Below are 17,280 nucleotides of genomic sequence, written 5' to 3' on the forward strand. Positions count from 1 at the left end.
TGATCGTGCCGCTTGCTTTAGAGAGATATAGGTGTGTGTGTGTCTGATGTGGCTATTTGGAGAAACCTCTGGCTTTTCCTGTACAGAGGTAACATTCACACTTGTTGCTCCACCCACTTCTGCCTCGGGCCCCTGCTTCTGGATGTCTCCCCTCCCGCCAGGAAGATTTATTTATTTATATTTTTTATTTAACCAAACTTATATATGACTTGATTGTAGGGATGGAAAGATCTGTCCATGTAGGTTCTCTCAAGTTGTCAGTTTTTCAATGTTAATTTCGGTTTCTCCCCATTTCTGCAGCAATTTGTGATTTTTCCTTTTAAATCCTCATGAAAATTCTCCAGCCATTGTAGTACAAATTTTAACACATTTTTGAAGGCCATGTACACATTTCTGCAAGCCATTTCTCAGCACGTGCAAATATTTTTGCATGTTATTTTCACTCAAGTATTCTTTTTGTACGCACACTGCCCCTAACGCATGCATTTTGGTAAACACTGTTCGGTTGGCGAACTGCTTCGCAAAATTAAAATCATTGCCAGTTTCGAAGGATTGGTTCTCATATTGTTTTGGAAAGTGCGGATTCGATAGATTTGCCTTGAAATGCAAACTGAATCAAATTTCTCGCACATCCCTACTCACCAGTGGCATTCACACACATCCGCTGAAAGTTGCCCATGAGGTCATTGAGCCCTCAGGCTGAAAAATTCTGCACACTATAAAATTCTGTAACAAATTCTGAAAGTAACTGTCAGTATCTGATTCAGTACACAGCACACAGATATAACATCAATGTGTAGCAGTTTGATGATGGCACATGCTGAAGCATCAGGTGATCTCTGCAATGGTCAGAAATATATGGATGTTAAAGAGAACTGGGGGCATAGTGGAATCTGGTAATACCCCAAGTATCAGTTTCCGAGGGGGGACAGCAGTAGCAGTCTCCCGGTAATAACACGAGGCAGGATATCTGTGAGTAGGATTAGAGTTGGGGGAGAAATTTGATCCCGTTCACATTTAAAGGCAAATCTACCTAATGCACACCCTCAGAGACAATACGCCAACTGAAACACAGCCATCCTTTGAAATGTGCATTACCCAGAATTTTGTAATGCAGTTCTTCAGCCAATGAATGTGGACAAAAATGCATACACTAGGGTAAGGTGTGCGTAAAGATGCATATACTAGTGAAAAATAACATACCCAAATGTGTTAGGGGAAATTGCTTTGCCAAATCGTGTATAATAGACAAAGTTGCATTAAAACACTGGTGAATTTGATGAGGACCTTTTAAAAAAAAAACAATCTCCCACTGATGTGCGAATGTGGAGAACTGAATTTAAGATTGGGAAAATGAGAATCTTAGAGGAACTGAAACTGACAAATTTGACCATACCTGGTTTCTTGCTGGTTCTCTGGGTTGGCAAAGTCCAACCACCTTGTCAAACAAAGCTGTCTCTCGTTGGGAACATAAGAAAGCTGCCTTTTCTGAGCCAAACCATTGGTCCATCTAGCTCAGTATTGTCTACGCTGACTGGCAGTGGCTCTCCAGGATTTCAGAGAGGAAATCTCTCCTAGTCCTACCTGGAGATGCCATCAGGGAATGGGGATTGAATTTGAGATCTTCTGCATGCAAAGCAGATGTTCTCTCGTGGAGCTACGGCCCTTCACATGGAGCATTTTGCACAAAGTTGGAGGTGGGAACCTTTGTCCTTCATAGCTGTTCCCACCTCTGGGTGTGGACAGGTGAGTGATTTGGGGCAGAGTCACCTGTGTGAGTCACAGCAGCTCTGCCCTAGGCAAGCTCCACTAGCAAATAAAGTATTTATAGCCCAGGAAGGGTTGGAAAAAGGACAAATAAAATCAGTTAAGCGGATCTCCGAGAAGCTAAAAAAATCACGGCGAGAACTTCGTTCCGCACATCTCGACATTCTGTGCCTTGAGAAGCCGCCAACGGAGGAATTCATTATCCTAAATATCACCCTTGTGAGCTGATTGTAGGTGCAGCCGTATCCGTGGAGTCCCTGGGATTTCTTTACAGTATTGGCCAGTTGAATGATGCCAGTCACTGCAGATGCACCCATTGCTGGAGAACACTCGGCGGTCAGTGCTTTGGCGAGCTGTCCTTCATTCCCACCTGAGAGGTTTCCTGGCCCCGCAGCTCGGAGGGGAAGAAAACCTAGCCGAGTGCTGTATCCTCCGCTGAGGAGGAAACGTTGGTGCAGGGAGCAGGCGGACCCTGCCAAAAGGTGGCTTCTGTTTTTCGCTGGAGTCGTTCTCCTGCAAGTTCTGATGGAGGAGCCTGCTCAGGAGAGAGAGGGTCTCCCTGAGGACCAGCTGCTTGGTGCATCCTCAGGTACCCACCCTGTCAAGGCTCTGTCCAATTATTCGGGAGAAGAAACTGCACAAAGAGAGAGAACATCAGATGTGAAGAGAGATCCTAGCTTGGGGGACAGGACAGCTCCACTCCAGCAAACGTGCTGGATGGGACCCAGCCTCCAAAGCAGAAGAGGGTCCTAAATAATTAATGTACACAAAGCTGGTTTGGCCACAATCCTGGGAACAGGAACAGGTGCTGACAGTGGTGTAGCAGAAGAAGATCGTGAAGCTCTGAGACATTTCCCCCCCCCAGAGAAGGAGCAGTGATGTCATCTGCCGGAGCACTGGGCTCACTGAGGGATGCTCCTTGTTCTGGCAAGTGAAGGAGATGATAACGAGGCTTTCAAGTTGTGTGACAGCTTAGCAGAGAGGAAGTCAGAGAATGAAGGCAATCGTCAAGCAGAGACTTGGACGCTTCTTTGCTTTTCTTTGATGGGGGTTCCTGCTTCACGCTAGCAGTCTAAACAGTAACCTTGCTTTGTAAGGACTGTCAACGTTTCTAATTAAAAGCCAAAGGCTGCCTGTCAGCTGGCTGAAGTTCTTTGGTTAGAGCTCAATATGTTTCACGAGTCGAACCTATGCAAGAAGAAGTTAGCACTGCTTTTAATGGAGAGTACTCCTGGGGAATTATGCATAGGATTGCTGTCATGCTGATCCTAATAAGTTGGGCAGCATGCTATATATTTCTGCTCTCTCTGTGTGTGTATGTGACTATATCTCTGTATAATATAAATTGAATAAATAGAGCTGCGTGCAATTTTAGACTCTCCTTGCGGGCAGAGGACTTTCATGAGTTGCTCCTGTACTTCTAAATGGACCGCTGCACAACTGGACACCAATCCTCGAAGTCCTGCATCTGACGTTCTGCGGCGAGGACTTAGCAGACGCCCAAGGAGAGCTCTCCACTTCCATATTGGGTCACTGATTCATGATGAGTTGTTCAGAAAGAGCTCCTAGGAGAATGGGACAGACCAACTGTAGTTATCATTGCTCAGTGGTCGAGCACCCGTTTTGCATGCTGAAGATCCCAGGTTCAATTCCTGGCATCTCAAGGTAGGGCTGGGAATGTCACCTGTCTGAAGCCCTGAAAATCTGCTACCAGGCAGTGTAGGCGATACTTAGCTTGGCAGGAAAGGAGTGGAATCTATGTTTGTTTCTTGGCTGAAGTGGTGCAGTTCAGGAATGGGGGAGAAACGCAATTCAGCTTGCAATTTGTTTTTTTTAATTGTTTTTTTTAGTGTTTTTAAATTTGTATATTTGTTTTTAAAGTTTTTAATTGTTGTAAACCACCCAGAGAACTTCGTCTATGGGGCGGTATACAAATGTTAATAATAATAATAATAATAATAATTAATGCAAAACTACTTAATTCACAGTTCCCAAAACCAGGCGCAAACTGAAATGCAGGTACCCTTCAAAGTTCATACTTTGCCAAAATCTGCGATGCACCTCTTCAGCCAAATAATGTTTACAAAAGGGTAAAGTGTGCATAAAAATGCATATATTAGTGAAAATAACATACACAAATGCATTCTGTTAGGGAAAAATGCTTACAAAAATGTCTATATCAGGGTAAATTGCACATCAGAAGAAATTCGCACTAAAACGCTGATGCATTTTTGTGAGAACTAAGGATGGGGGAGGAATTGGATTTAAGGGTGAATTTATCAAATCTGCATTTTCCGAAACAACCTGAGGACCAAAACGCAGCCATCTTTTGAAATTTGCACTCACCTGAATTTTGCGATGGATTCCTCCAAAGTTTTGCAAAAGTGTGTATCTTAGGGGAAAATGTGCATAGGAATTAATATATTAGTGACAATAACATACAAAAATGTATTACATTAGGAGAAATGTGTATATTAGTCAAAACCGCATGCAAAAATGGGCTTAGTGGGTGAAATTCTTGCTAAAATGCTGGAGAATTTTCATGAGATTAAAAAAATTGGAAATTGCTGCAGAAATGTGGAGAATCAAATTTAAGACTGGAAAAATGAGAAGCAGATAGAACTGAAATTAACATATCCTTCCATCCCTAGTGAGGACTATACAAACAATAGCAGATGGGGAAATGTGGAAAACTGAACTTAAAGATGGGAAGAATTAGAAGCTGTGAGAGAAACTGATATTGACAGATTCGTCCATCCCTTAGTGCAGTAAAGTAATTTTAGACTCTTGATTTAATGGCCTTATGCTTTCCTCTTGAGATGGTAACGTGTATGATTTTGCTTCAAAATGGGATTGCCAGCCCTGTTGCCTTTGGGGACCCTCCTGCTTATTCTGTTGAAAGGCCCCCCGACCTTTGCCCTAAAGTCCTTTCAAGATGGTACCAAGGCTGAGCTCTGGCATCTTATACCACTGCCTGTCACTATTTCAAGGGATGGCCTCTATTTTTTATTTTTTATTGTTTTCTGTGGTTTGACTGTATCTTTTGTTAAATTCTACACTTTTTATGAAATTAACATTAATGTGATGCTGTGAGCTGTCTCAGATCTCTTTTACAAGAAAAAACAGGATAATGCATTTTTTAATAAATAATTTTTGTGTCTTACATGAGCAACTTTGGATGTCTCTCTCTTCTCTTGTCTTATGTACTCATCTTGCCTTTTCTCCTTCCAACTGTAAAGACAATTGGAAGTCTTCAGCTGTCCCCAACCTGGTGCCCTCCATGAGTTTTGGACTATGTTGGCTGACGCTGGTAAGAATTGTAGTCTTGAGGGCATTGACAGGGGTGTAGTCATCCAGGGTCTCAGGGGGTCTTAGACCCCTTACTATTTTAGGAGCAGGGTCTCGGCAGGGTCTCTATGTCTCCAGCATCCTATGAGCCAATCAGCAGGAAAGGGGAAAGTGTTAGCTACTGAGATGAGTCTTCTAACATGCTTCTTTGCCCTTTCCTGCTGATTGGAGCCAATCAGAGTGAAAGGAGGTGAGTCAGCCACTTAGAAGACTTTTCTCAGTAGCTAACACGCTCCTCTTCCATGCTCATTGGCTCCTAGGGACATCTGTTGCGGTGGGTGAAGGCATTAACAAGGAATTTATTCTCAACCCAGCAGCAAAAAAGGAGGGGGAGGGGAGGGGTGTGGCTGTGACTAACATGAAGGAACCCTGCACTTCTGAATTTGTCAGTACACTACTGGGCACCAGGTTGGAGAAGGCTGAAGTATTTTATTGATTCTACAGCATTGAGTGATTTAGATGCTTAATAAATATTAGTACATATTATTCTGTGGTTTTGTTTTTGTTTTGCAGTCCTGGTTTGGAGAGTTCATTCAAACCACAGTTTGCCAGTTTGGACGTAACAGCAGCCTGTGGTCTGCTCAAACTACAACTATCCCATTAAGCTGAGTGTGCAAGGGGAGAGGAGCACATCAAAGTTGTTACCCATCCTCTGAACTATGGAAATGTGATGTCTGAATATAGCCACAGGGTTCCTAGGCAATCTCTGAGGTTGCAGTCCCGTTTTGAAAGGATAATCCTAAGGTTTATTGAGGTACTTCTGTAGCATTTCAAAACCTTGCACTGGTCTGCTACACCTCATTTTTCTCCTGCCACAGCTGCCCTATATCTTGGGCAGGCAACCTTCAACCCCATTGCCACATGTGGGCCCCCAATGTTGATTGCCAAGTGCTGGCCAACCCAACCCTGAGCAAAAGTCCCCATTGTGCCAGGGCGGAAGGCTTTGCCAGTCCTTGCGTGGGAGAAGAGCTTTGCACACACGGCCTGTGTCTCCAGGTGTTTTCCCCGAAAGACCTCTTGAGCAAGAGCTATTTCTGCCTCCCAGTTAGCCTTATAATGAGCCTAATTTGAGGCCCAGAGACAGGAGTTTCCCTGTTGAGATGCACAAAATAGCGCCAGCTTCCTGATGGGTGAGCACTGCTTCTTTTTCTTTGTCTAGTCATCAGCACATGGCTACGGAGGAAAGGCACGGAAGAAAGGAGATATTTGGTGCATTGTCCACGCATTGAGCTTGTTCTTCAGCTCTTTTCTATCTGTCTGTCTATCATCTGTCTATCTATCTGTCTGTCTGTCTATCTATCTAAACGATTCCTAAACTGTATCATCATAGAAACGATCACAAGGTGGAATACAAACTAAAAAGCAAGCTACCCCCCTCAAAATATCGAACCCATCCTGAAAGCATTTTGAGAAGATGTCTTTAAAAAAAAAGATTGAGTGGGGATGAGTCCTGCTGAACCTCTTTTGTCAAGGAGTTCCACAGGGCCAGCCACACTAAAGGCTCGGCCTTGATAAATGACAGGGAGGGCTGAGAATCACCTCTGCCTGAATCCCGGGAGAGCTGCTGCCAGTCAGTGTAGACTGTATTGACCTACATGGACCAATGGTCTGACTCGGTCTAAGGCAGCTTCCCATGTTCCTTTCAATGGAAGGGCCTTTGTGAGAGATCATTTGTTTTCCATGCAGAAGGCCCATGGTTCAATCCACAGCATCTTCAGCCGGACCTGGGAAGGTCCCCAATCCTAAGCCCTGGAGAAGTCGCTGCCAGTCAGTGTATGATTGTTATTTGTTTTCTTTTCCTGCCAGCCTCTTTCCATCAGTGCCCCACATCGCCTGCTCCCCTTTGGGGTACAAGAGAAGAGAAACAAAAGGTCAGAGGATGTATCCTTGGCAGTTGGTTGCATGCATCTAACCTCAGTCACTCTCCAGTAGAAATGAACAAAATATGTCAATTTCAGTATCTCCCAGTGTCTTGTTTTTCCAGTCTTAAGTCCACTTCTTCACATTTCTCACATCAATTTGAGTTTTTTTTCGAAGTCCCCACATCCAGCATCGTAGTGTGAATTTCTCCAAATACACACATATTTTTATGCAATTTTGTCTGATATACACATTATCCTTATCCCAGTCTGCGTTTGTGTTGGAATTACTTTTATAGATGTTTATAAAGTTTTTTTAAAAGATGTTTTGAAAGATGTTTTGTTTAAGATGTTTTGAAAGATGTTTTGTTTTAAGATGTTTTAAAGTCTTTTGTTTTTAAGATGTGCTTTTAGTGTTTTTGTTTGCTGCCCTGAGCTCCTTTTGGGAGGAGAGAGGCGGGATATAAATTTAATAAATAAATATAAATGAAATCATTTTAGCAAGACTGTTTTCCTCTAATAGAATGCATTTTTTGGTATGCTGTTTTTAGAAATAGGTGGATTTTTATGCACGCTATATCTTAGTCTATGCATTTTTGTACACGTGACGGCTACAGAACTGCATTGCATTTGGAGAAGTGGAAATTTCAAAGGATGGTAGGTGTTTCACTTCACATCTTGCTTCGGAAAGCACAAATTAGGTGGGTTCACCTTTGAATGTGAACTGAATGGAAAGTCTTTCCCCCTATCTCTCCACTCACCTCCATCTGTCTTATGTAAGAACTGGCTCATTAGACTTCACTGCTGACCAGCTTGTAAAATATATATATGTCAGTTGATGTCATCAGATTGCTCTCTCCAAAGATTTGGGGGATTTGCCTCATGTAGCCGCACTCCCTTAGTGAAACATCCAGAAAATGCAGCGCTGGAAAACTAGGAGCAATTCTGTTGGCTGTGGACAAACTACTTGGAAGCAAAAGGATGGAGATCTCATGTGCTAAGCAAGGGAGGGGAAACGTCATCATGAGGACCGCATTCCATCCTGGGCAGCCTTCCAGGGGCCAGATGCCAGGGGTGGGCGGGGCCTAGAGAGGTGCTAGCATTCCGCCCAGTTCACATTGGGAACTGAATTTTCCATTAATTTGCTTATTCTCTGTCCTTGCAGATGGGATTTTTATGTGGCGATTTCCCACAGCTATTTTTGAAAATTGATTTTTATTTTGTTAAAAATCCACCTCTAAAATATCATTATTAAGAATGATAATTTTATCAATATGTCCTTTCATGTATTAATATTTCCTTTCAAAACATCGATATTTCCTTTCAAATTATTCATATTTCTTTTCAAAATATCAAGGTTAATATCAACATTTTTTTGTGATGGAAAAAAAACAGATTGGTAAAAGCAGAACAAATTGGAATCAATACTGGCCTGTTAGGTCGATGGAATGCTTTCGAGCCGGCACTGGTCAATGGATCCCATCCCTAGCAGGACCAGAGACAAATATAATTAATATATTTATTTATATAAATCTGTTGCCACTAATATAAATTTTACCTTTGTACAGGAGGCTAGATTCTAGACAGGCACATCTCCATCTAGATAAGCGAGAGGCATTATCTGTTGGGCTGGTGACCAGTAGGCATTACTGTCTCTAGTAGTTTTCCATGAAGCCTGCAAGTGTGAAGACGTAACTGTGGTTAAGGGGGAGTTATGTCTATGATCTGTCTGGGAACGGTCGGCCAGGGCCGTTGCTATGGTAGCCATCTGATAACAGCTGGGAAAGTTGTAACAGAGTCTATGTGAGTTGTTGTTCTTCTGAATTATGCCTCTGAGCTGAGAGGTTGTGTTTTTGTGTTTATCTATGGAGAGAGATGTACCAGAAGGGGGGTGAGAAGAATCTCTACATGTATTTACTCTTAAGCCTATGGCCTTAATGTCTTTCAATAAAGACTCTTAACATGCTCTGAGGATGTTTCTTGCTCAACTTAACTCCAACGTAATGTATGCTGTTTCACACAACAACACACACAAGCCAACAGTGGTAGCAGAGGATGGTTACGCTCCACAGCGCATTACACCGGAGTAAGTTGCTGGTCTGAACGGCAGACGGAGTTCCAGAGAGGGCAGCTTGATTGATTGAACCAGACGGAGGTGAGCAACATGGCTGTAAACCTGTCTGGGAGAGGCTTGCCGATGGAACGTCTTAATGAAAAGAATTTTGGCAGCTGGAAGCCGAGGATGCGGGCTTTGCTGATAACAGAGGATTTATGGGACGTGATTGAAGAAAAACCCCCGGCGGTACTGACCGCGGCCTGGAAGCGTCGAGACCAGAGGGCGCAGGCTTTATAATCTTGGCTCTATCGGATTCTCAACTGATGTGTGTGAGAGATGAGCCGTCGGCTAAAAAGATGTGGGACGCGTTGCAGGAATTGTCCCAGGAATGGCAGCGGAGGCAGGAGGCGCTGAGAGCCCAGCCGGTGGAAGCTGTCAGAAGCAAGGCGGAGAAATGTGCCGAACCGGAGCAGGCTGCCGAAAGCAGACAGGGAAACAAGCGGGAGCAGCAGCGGCTGAAGTCTTGTTTTGCCTGTGGGGCCCGTGGGCATCTCCGTAAAGATTGTGCAGTCAAACGAAACTCCAGGGACGGAGGCTTGAAGCAAGGAAGTGTGAACTTTGTTTGTAAACAGAAGTCTAAAGACTTGGAACAAATTAACTGTATTGTCGACAGCGGAGCAAGCCATATATTAATTAAAGACAGGAGTCTGTTTTACACGTCTACAGATGAGCAGGACTTTGTTTTACTTGCTGATGGATCACGGAAATCTGTGCAAGCTAAAGGTCTGATTAAATTTGACAAGCTTGGAATTATGACAAACTGTTTGTTTGTTCCAGATTTGGCTCATAATATTTTATCAGTGGGCAAACTGGTGAGTTGTCAATTTTCAGTCTGGTTTGATAAAGGAAAATGTTGGGTGCAAAGAGGAGAAAATGTTGTCTGTCAGGGTTTTATGACACCAGGGCAGTTTAAAATGACCGTGGGTGTGAAGTGTGCTGATGCCTTGAGTTTAATGGGGCGGAAAGGGAATGACTGCCAGAGCTGTAAGAAGACAGCTGTTAAAAGCACACAGCCACAGTATTCATGTAATGCAGTCAGGCTGATGCCTGAAAGAGTGCATCGCAGCCGAGTTTACAAGCCACAGGGTAAGAGACGTGGCAAACGTGCACCTAGAGCACAAGAGAATGCATATTTCAAAGTTTGGTGTCCAGAAACACAGCAGTTAATTCTGAGCAGAAGCATTAAAGTCTCAGAAAAGCCTTGGGATCAAAGAGAGACAGTTCTTCTTACAGGAACAAATGACACACGAACACAATCACAGAAATTTAGGCCAGATGTTGACATTAAAGTGGAAGGTACACAAATTCCTCTCAGAGATGCTTTGCATGAGCTCATTTCTGGAAAACGCAGATCAAAGAAACGAAAAGCAGAGGAAATGGAAGCTCCTGCACAGGTTGTGCCAAGTACAAGCACAAATGGGGGGGCAGAGAGAGCCGAGGCTCTGGTTCCTTTAAGACGCTCCACAAGAGCGAATTTAGGCACACCGCCTGACAGATTTACTGTGGGATTGATAACAAGTCCTGGAATGAATAAAGTTGTAGAAATGGATCCTGAAACACTTTATTTGACATGTGTTGAACCAAAGTTTGATTGAGTTTCTGAAATGTACTGCTATGTACTGAGATGTAAGTTTGAACTGTACTGAACTGAAAATGCAATGTACTGAAATGTATTGCAAGAGGTATTGTAGAAATGTATGACTGTATGACTATGTATTGTGGAGATGTATTTCATGTGTATTTTGCAGTCTTAATGGAAAAAAGGGAGGCTGTTGGGCTGGTGACCAGTAGGCATTACTGTCTCTAGTAGTTTTCCATGAAGCCTGCAAGTGTGAAGATGTAACTGTGGTTAAGGGGGAGTTATGTCTATGATCTGTCTGGGAATGGTCGGCCAGGGCCGTTGCTATGGTAGCCATCTGATAACAGCTGGGAAAGTTGTAACAGAGTCTATGTGAGTTGTTGTTCTTCTGAATTATGCCTCTGAGCTGAGAGGTTGTGTTTTTGTGTTTATCTATGGAGAGAGATGTACCAGAAGGGGGGTGAGAAGAATCTCTACATGTATTTACTCTTAAGCCTATGGCCTTAATGTCTTTCAATAAAGACTCTTAACATGCTCTGAGGATGTTTCTTGCTCAACTTAACTCCAACGTAATGTATGCTGTTTCACACAACAACACACACAAGCCAACATTATCGGAGTTTAAGCAGGGTTTATTCTAACTTGCAGCTAGACACATTTTGTGCGTTGTAAAAAAAAATGCAGTAAAAGAAATAGGTTTTTGTGCAGCCGAGTATATGAGATTTAATAAGGAGCTGGGTAGTTTCTTAAAAAAGAAATAGATGAGAGAAGATACAAAGAAATTTTCAAATCTTTTAAATCTTCATAACCTTATACTACCAGTTAGGGCTTTTTTGGTAAAAAAAAAGAGGAGGTGTCTGCTCATATTTTGATAAATGTACTGTGGCTGCCATCACAAAATAGCTAGCATGGACGTAAATAAAAAAAGAGGTGTTGGTACTCTGTACAGGTGAGTACTGCCACACACACACACAAAAGCGCTGCTGATAGTGTATTATGGGACAAAATATCTGACTGGTTTGGGGGCAGGCAGTGTGCTGGCTGCTTGCGCAGTCGGGGGGAAAAAAGCTTAGAATAAATCAAGGCAAACGTATTCAGAGGCAAAGCAGGGCTAGTTAGCAGTGTGTCCTGGAGACATTTCTGTGGGCCACATAGAGAGGGCTGGAGGGCCGCATTCAAACCCCAGGCCTGGGGTAAAGCACAGTGTGGTGACCAGGACTGTCGGGGGGTCAGGCAGGGAGAAATGTTAATTGTGTGCTCCGTGACTGAAGTAACGGCCTGTCTGTAAAGGTTCCCATGCTCCCAGTTAGACCATTAAGTCCAGGGCCTGAAATTACTTTAGCTGTCCTGCACACAGTACACACCTGGTAAATCATTGCCCATGTTTCTGCCTTTGGGGATCTCCTCGTTAAAATGTTTTTGGTGTGCATGACAGGCTAGCATTTTCAGTTCCTCTGGTTCGGCCCTCTACCCGGAACCGTTTGAAGTGGTCTCTCCGCGTGCCGTGCCCCTTTCGGATGCTGCGTCCAATTTGAACGGCGGAGGGCTCAAGTAAACGAGGCCAGCGAGAGTTGCGAAAAAACTGGTAGCCGTTGTAATTTATAATTGTGCAACGAAGGAAGCAGAGACTCTGGCAGATCTCTGTGAGCACACTGGTTCTCTCTCCTCTCCAGTGAGAAGACTCATCAGAACAGAGAGGAGAGTTCTTACTGGGGTACCGTTCAGGTCGCTTCACCTCAAAAGGGATATTGAAGAGCTGGAAAAGGCTCAGAAAAAGGCCACTAAAATGATAAAAGGGTTGTAGTTACTTGCCTATGGCGGCTTTTTAATTTAGAGGAAAAGGGGAATAAGGGAGAGGTGTATAAGATTATTTATAAGGTGGAGAAAGCCGATAGATAAAACAACTTTTCTCCCTCTCTCATAACACTACGACTCGCAGACATCTATTGAAACTGAATGTTGGAAGATTCAGGACAGGCAAAAGGCAGGACTTCTTCACACAGCGCAGAGTTAACCTATGGAACTCGCTGCCACCGGAGGCTGTGATGGCCACCAACTTCGATGACTTTAAAGGAGGATTAGACAGATTCATGGAGGATAAGGCTAGCAGTGGCTACTTGCTATACTCTATCTCCACTGTGGGAGGCAGTATGTCTCTGAATACCAGTCAGTGGGATTGGAATCATAATGGGGAGAGTGCTGTTATGTCCTGCTTGGTGGCATCCCATTGAGGCATCTGGCTGGTCACTATGCCGCCCTGTGTTCCTACTGGGAGGAAGGGCGGGATGCAAATGTAGTAATTATAGAGCCACGAGAGTCTGAACTCTATCAACTGCCTTAATATGGTTGCTTCCTCCCTGCTAAAACAAGATCAGCACAGCACATGTCTTGTTTTTGTTATTTCAGCTGATTGCAGGTGTTGCCACCACTCACCATATGCTCAGAGGCACACGTTACCCAATTCTTCCAAGCTACACAGGAAGAGGATTGGACTGTAAAAGACCGGCCCAAATTGTCTTGGCATTTTGACAAATTTGTAGGGCAGTACAATATCTCAGAGAGGAGGTCAGGTCTCCTTCTCCCCTGGTGCATATTCACTATAGCTGCCCAATTTCCCTACTTTTTAAAGTTTGATAGAAATATCTGTTGGCTATAGGCACATTCTTAAACCAGAAGGGGTTTTCTTGCCTGTTAGTGAATAAAAATAGAAGAGGATGCTGGACTAGATGGGCTTTTGGCCTGATCCAGCAGGTATGTTCTTATGTTTTGGACTGCAACTCCTACCAGCCTCAATCACTGCAGCTGTTGACTGTTAAACCACTCTGGGGGTTGTCACTCTGTGAGGGCAGTAGGGGTCTCCTAACAGCTCTCAGCACCCTTCACAAACTTGGCAGTTCCCAGGATTCTTTGGGGGAAGAAGCTGTGAGTGTTCAAAGTGGTACTGCCGTGCTTTAAGTGCCTAGTGCAGACGGGGCCTTTAATCATGATGAATGCTTATTGTCGTCTAACCTCCCTGCAAACGAATCACAACAAATGCTCAGTACAGAGCGGGTGCCATCTAACCTGCCCTTCGGCTGTGCCAAGCCAATCCAGATGAAATGCTTGACAAACTGGTCTTTCCGTTTGGACCTCTCTTCACGTCACCCAATGCCCTCGCCTCTGATGTTCCCCTGGCCCTGCCCATCCATGCTCGCTCGGCCGCGCATGTGTTGGAGGAGGCTCCAGACTCCCACAGACCAAACCCTCTCAACGAACCGCAGCGCTCGCAAAGGGCAAAAGTTCGATCTTGCCGAACTGAGATTTGATCCCGGAGAAGGAGGAGCTGTTTGGGGAGGCTCCAGCCAGGCTCGGCCTGCGAGTTCCCAGTTTTTGTTTTCTTTCTTTTTCTTGTAGGGACAACATGGAAATAAAGCCGGGTTGCGGATCGGGGAGGGGGGAGGCGAAGGGAAAAAGAAGACTTGAAACGTACACACAGCCCCTGTTTTACTGAGGCGGGGGACAAACCCCTCTTCCCTTTGCGTTGTGGCTTTCCTGGTTTGCATGCAATGCTTGGCTTAACTCCAGGCCTGGCCTGGTCCCACCACCAATGGAAGCAACTCCCAGCCAGGCTTGGGGGGGGGCGGAGAAGAAGAAAGAGGAGGAAGGAGGGAGAGGAGAGGAAGGAGGGAGACAGGAGCTTTTCTTTTCTTTTTCTTTCCGCCTCTTCCTTTCTCCCTCGCACACCAAATCTCCTCTTTTCCATGGCCTCCGTCAGGGGGTTGCCATAGGAACTGTAGTGACAAAGGCGAGGGAAGTCTCCAGGGCCTGTGTTTGGAGGGACGGAGGGGAGAGCAAGGAGGAGGAGTCTGAGCCACAAGTTTGAGCGGATCTCCAAAACTGCTGGAAAAGTTGCTTTGCGAGGGAGAAAAAGAGATGTGGGGGAGCCAAGCGCAGCTGGATCCATGGCGATAAGGAGGCTGGGATCGCTGTGGCGGCAGTGGCGGTGGCGGCAAAAAGGCTAGGCCGGGCAGGTAGGGCCTTTCCTTGCTTTCTGCTACTTTGGCCAATGTCCCCCCCCCATTTTCTTTTGCAGTTCTCTTGCATGCTTTTGTTTTGCTGTGCAGACAATGTTGGCAGCTTGCCCTCTTTCTCAAACCACTGCGGCCTGCAGTGCTCTCTTGTGCTTCCTTGTCATGGAGAGGGGGGACACGGCTGGGCGCCCTGGCGACAGGGAGCAAGCGTGGGCAGTGCGGAGGCCGGGGGGGGCAAGGAGGCCTCTCCCTCCCCTGTGGCCTGGGAGGAGGGAAGGGGGGTTGGCTCAGTTCGGCAAGAGGGGAAAGGATCTTTCTTTTTCTGAACAGCAGGAAGGTTGCACTTGGAGTGCATGGGAGATGCGCGGCAGTCAAACCGGAGCAGGAAATGCGGGATAGGCTCTTGCAGGAGAAGAGGCAATGCGCAACATTCCCTCGGTGAACATGCACAATGTTCTGTCGTGACAAAAGCAGGCTCTTGCGCAAAGATATGCAGAACCATCTGCAACTGTTGGGAAATCAATGTGCAGCACATGTGTCGGCAATCATCATGATGCCCTGTCTTGCTTTTTGGAAACAGTGCGCCTTCAGAGGCTGGATAGCAAAGATCTAAGACTGCAACACACCATACATTTAATGCACATTTAAAGCACATCCCATCCCCGCAGGAATCCGGGGAACTGGAATCTGAGCGTTGGAGCTCTGCGAGGGGTAAGCTACAGTTCCCAAGATTCTTGCGGGGGGGGGGCAGGAAGAATGTTCTTTAAATGAATGGGGTCTAGGGATGGGAGAGAAATTCAATTCAGTTTGCATTTAAAGCCACATCTATTAAATTTGCATTTTCCAAAACAATATGAGAGCCGAAACACAGCCACCCGTCGAAATTTGCACTTACCAGATTTTTGCAATGCAGTTCCCCAGCCAAACCATGTTCACAGAAATGTAAGAGGGAAAGTGTGCCTTAAACACAAACCTGTTTGTGAAAATAAGATACAACACTGCATTTATTTTAGGAGGAACTGCTTGCAGAATGTGTACGTTGGACCAAACTGCATGCAAAAATGTGCTGAGCAGGAGAAATTCTCACTCAAAGGCTGGAGAATTTTCGTAAGGATTTATAAAAAAAACCAAAATAAAATCTCAAATTGCTGCAGCGATGTGGAGAACAGAATTTCAGAGTGGTCTTTCCATCTCTAATGCTGTTATTGGTGTGCACGCTGCTATAGTCACATGGGCGACACACACTGTCATAAACCCACCAATTATGGGTGTAATTATGGAAGATTTGGAACAGACAAAGTGCATAGTTCAGCTCTGGAATTGGCTCCCATAGGAGGCAGTGATGGCCACCAATTTGGATGGCTCTAAAAGAGGATTAGATAAACGCACTGAGGATACGACTATCAGTGGCCACTAGCCATGACGGCTAAGCTCTGCCTCCCCTCTTGGAGGCAGTGTGCTTCTGAATGCCAGTTGTTGGGAAACATGAGCTGGTCGCTCCGGTCCTGCTTATGGGTTTCTCACAGGCATCTGGTTGGCCACTGTGAAAACAGAAGCAGGACTAGAGGGGACACTGATCTTTTTATGTTCTTAGAGTGGCTACCCATATCTGAAGTCACCCTCCAAGCCTCGTATGAGCAATCAAGCCTTTTGCATTGGTGGTGGGTGGGCAGAGGAAAGACAAGACGTTTTCATTCCTGAGGTGGCAAATCAAGCTGCCAATCCCCTCCTGTCATAGTGGTAAGAATATAGCAGCAAAGTCAGTAACTGGCCATTTGCGGCTCATTAATGGTATCCCCAGAGGAAGGCAATGGTAAACCACCTCTGAATGCCGCTTACTATGAAAACCCTATTCATAGATAGGTTCGCCATAAGTCGGGATTGACTTGAAGGCAGTCCATTTTCAATGGTATTCCCAAACCATCCCCTTGACTTAGGCTGCTTCAATCTACCTCCCTTATATACCCAGAGGATCCCTGTGCTCTGCAGGTCAGGGCCTCCTGCAGGTACCATCTTATCAGGAGGTCCATTCCGCACAACACAGGAAACAGACCTTTAGTGTAGTGGCACCGACCCTTTGTAATTCCCTCCCCTTAAATATCAGACAGGCGCCATTCTCTTTTATCTTTTCGGTGTCTACTGAAGACCGTCCTCTTTCAACAAGCCTTTTAAGTAGAGACCTTATCCCAGTCTGCCTCTGTGCTGGGATTGCTTTTTCAGATCTTTTTCAAGTTTTTTTTAAAATATGTTTCTTTTAAAAAATGTTTTGTTTTAATCTGTCTTTTAAAGATGTTTTGTTTTAATACATTTTAAAGTCTTTTATTTTTAAGGTGTTTTAGAGTGCTTTTAGTGTTTTTGTTTGCCTCCCTGGACTCCTACTGGGAGGAAGGGTGGGATATAAATTTAATAAGTAAATAAATAATGGTAGAGCCTGCCTTGGAGTGGGGCTTCTTTGGGCTGGGAGATGGAGCTGACATACTTGCCTACCCACCTTCTGACCCAAATTGATGTCCCTCTCTCCACATGCCTACACTGGCTTACCAACCTCAGGCATGGGGCTTGGCCCCCCAGGGCTGCCCCTCTGGCCCTTGTAACTGTCTC

The 17,280-nt window shown here is 45.0% G+C and overlaps 1 protein-coding gene across 9 annotated transcripts in view; it reads left to right on the forward strand.

Moving 5' to 3' along the window:
- Positions 1-14,319: 14,319 nt before the first annotated feature.
- LOC133373756 (discoidin domain-containing receptor 2-like) overlaps positions 14,320-17,280 on the forward strand; it is a 35,306-nt gene continuing 32,345 nt past the window's right edge. For all 9 annotated transcript variants that reach the window (XR_009759745.1, XR_009759746.1, XR_009759747.1 and 6 more), the window contains exon 1: positions 14,320-14,679. The gene's annotated coding sequence lies outside the window, so the exon portion shown is untranslated. The remainder of the gene's footprint in view (positions 14,680-17,280) is intronic.

This window comes from Rhineura floridana, chromosome 20 (assembly GCF_030035675.1).
Source record: "Rhineura floridana isolate rRhiFlo1 chromosome 20, rRhiFlo1.hap2, whole genome shotgun sequence".
Taxonomy (NCBI): Eukaryota; Metazoa; Chordata; class Lepidosauria; order Squamata; family Rhineuridae; genus Rhineura; species Rhineura floridana.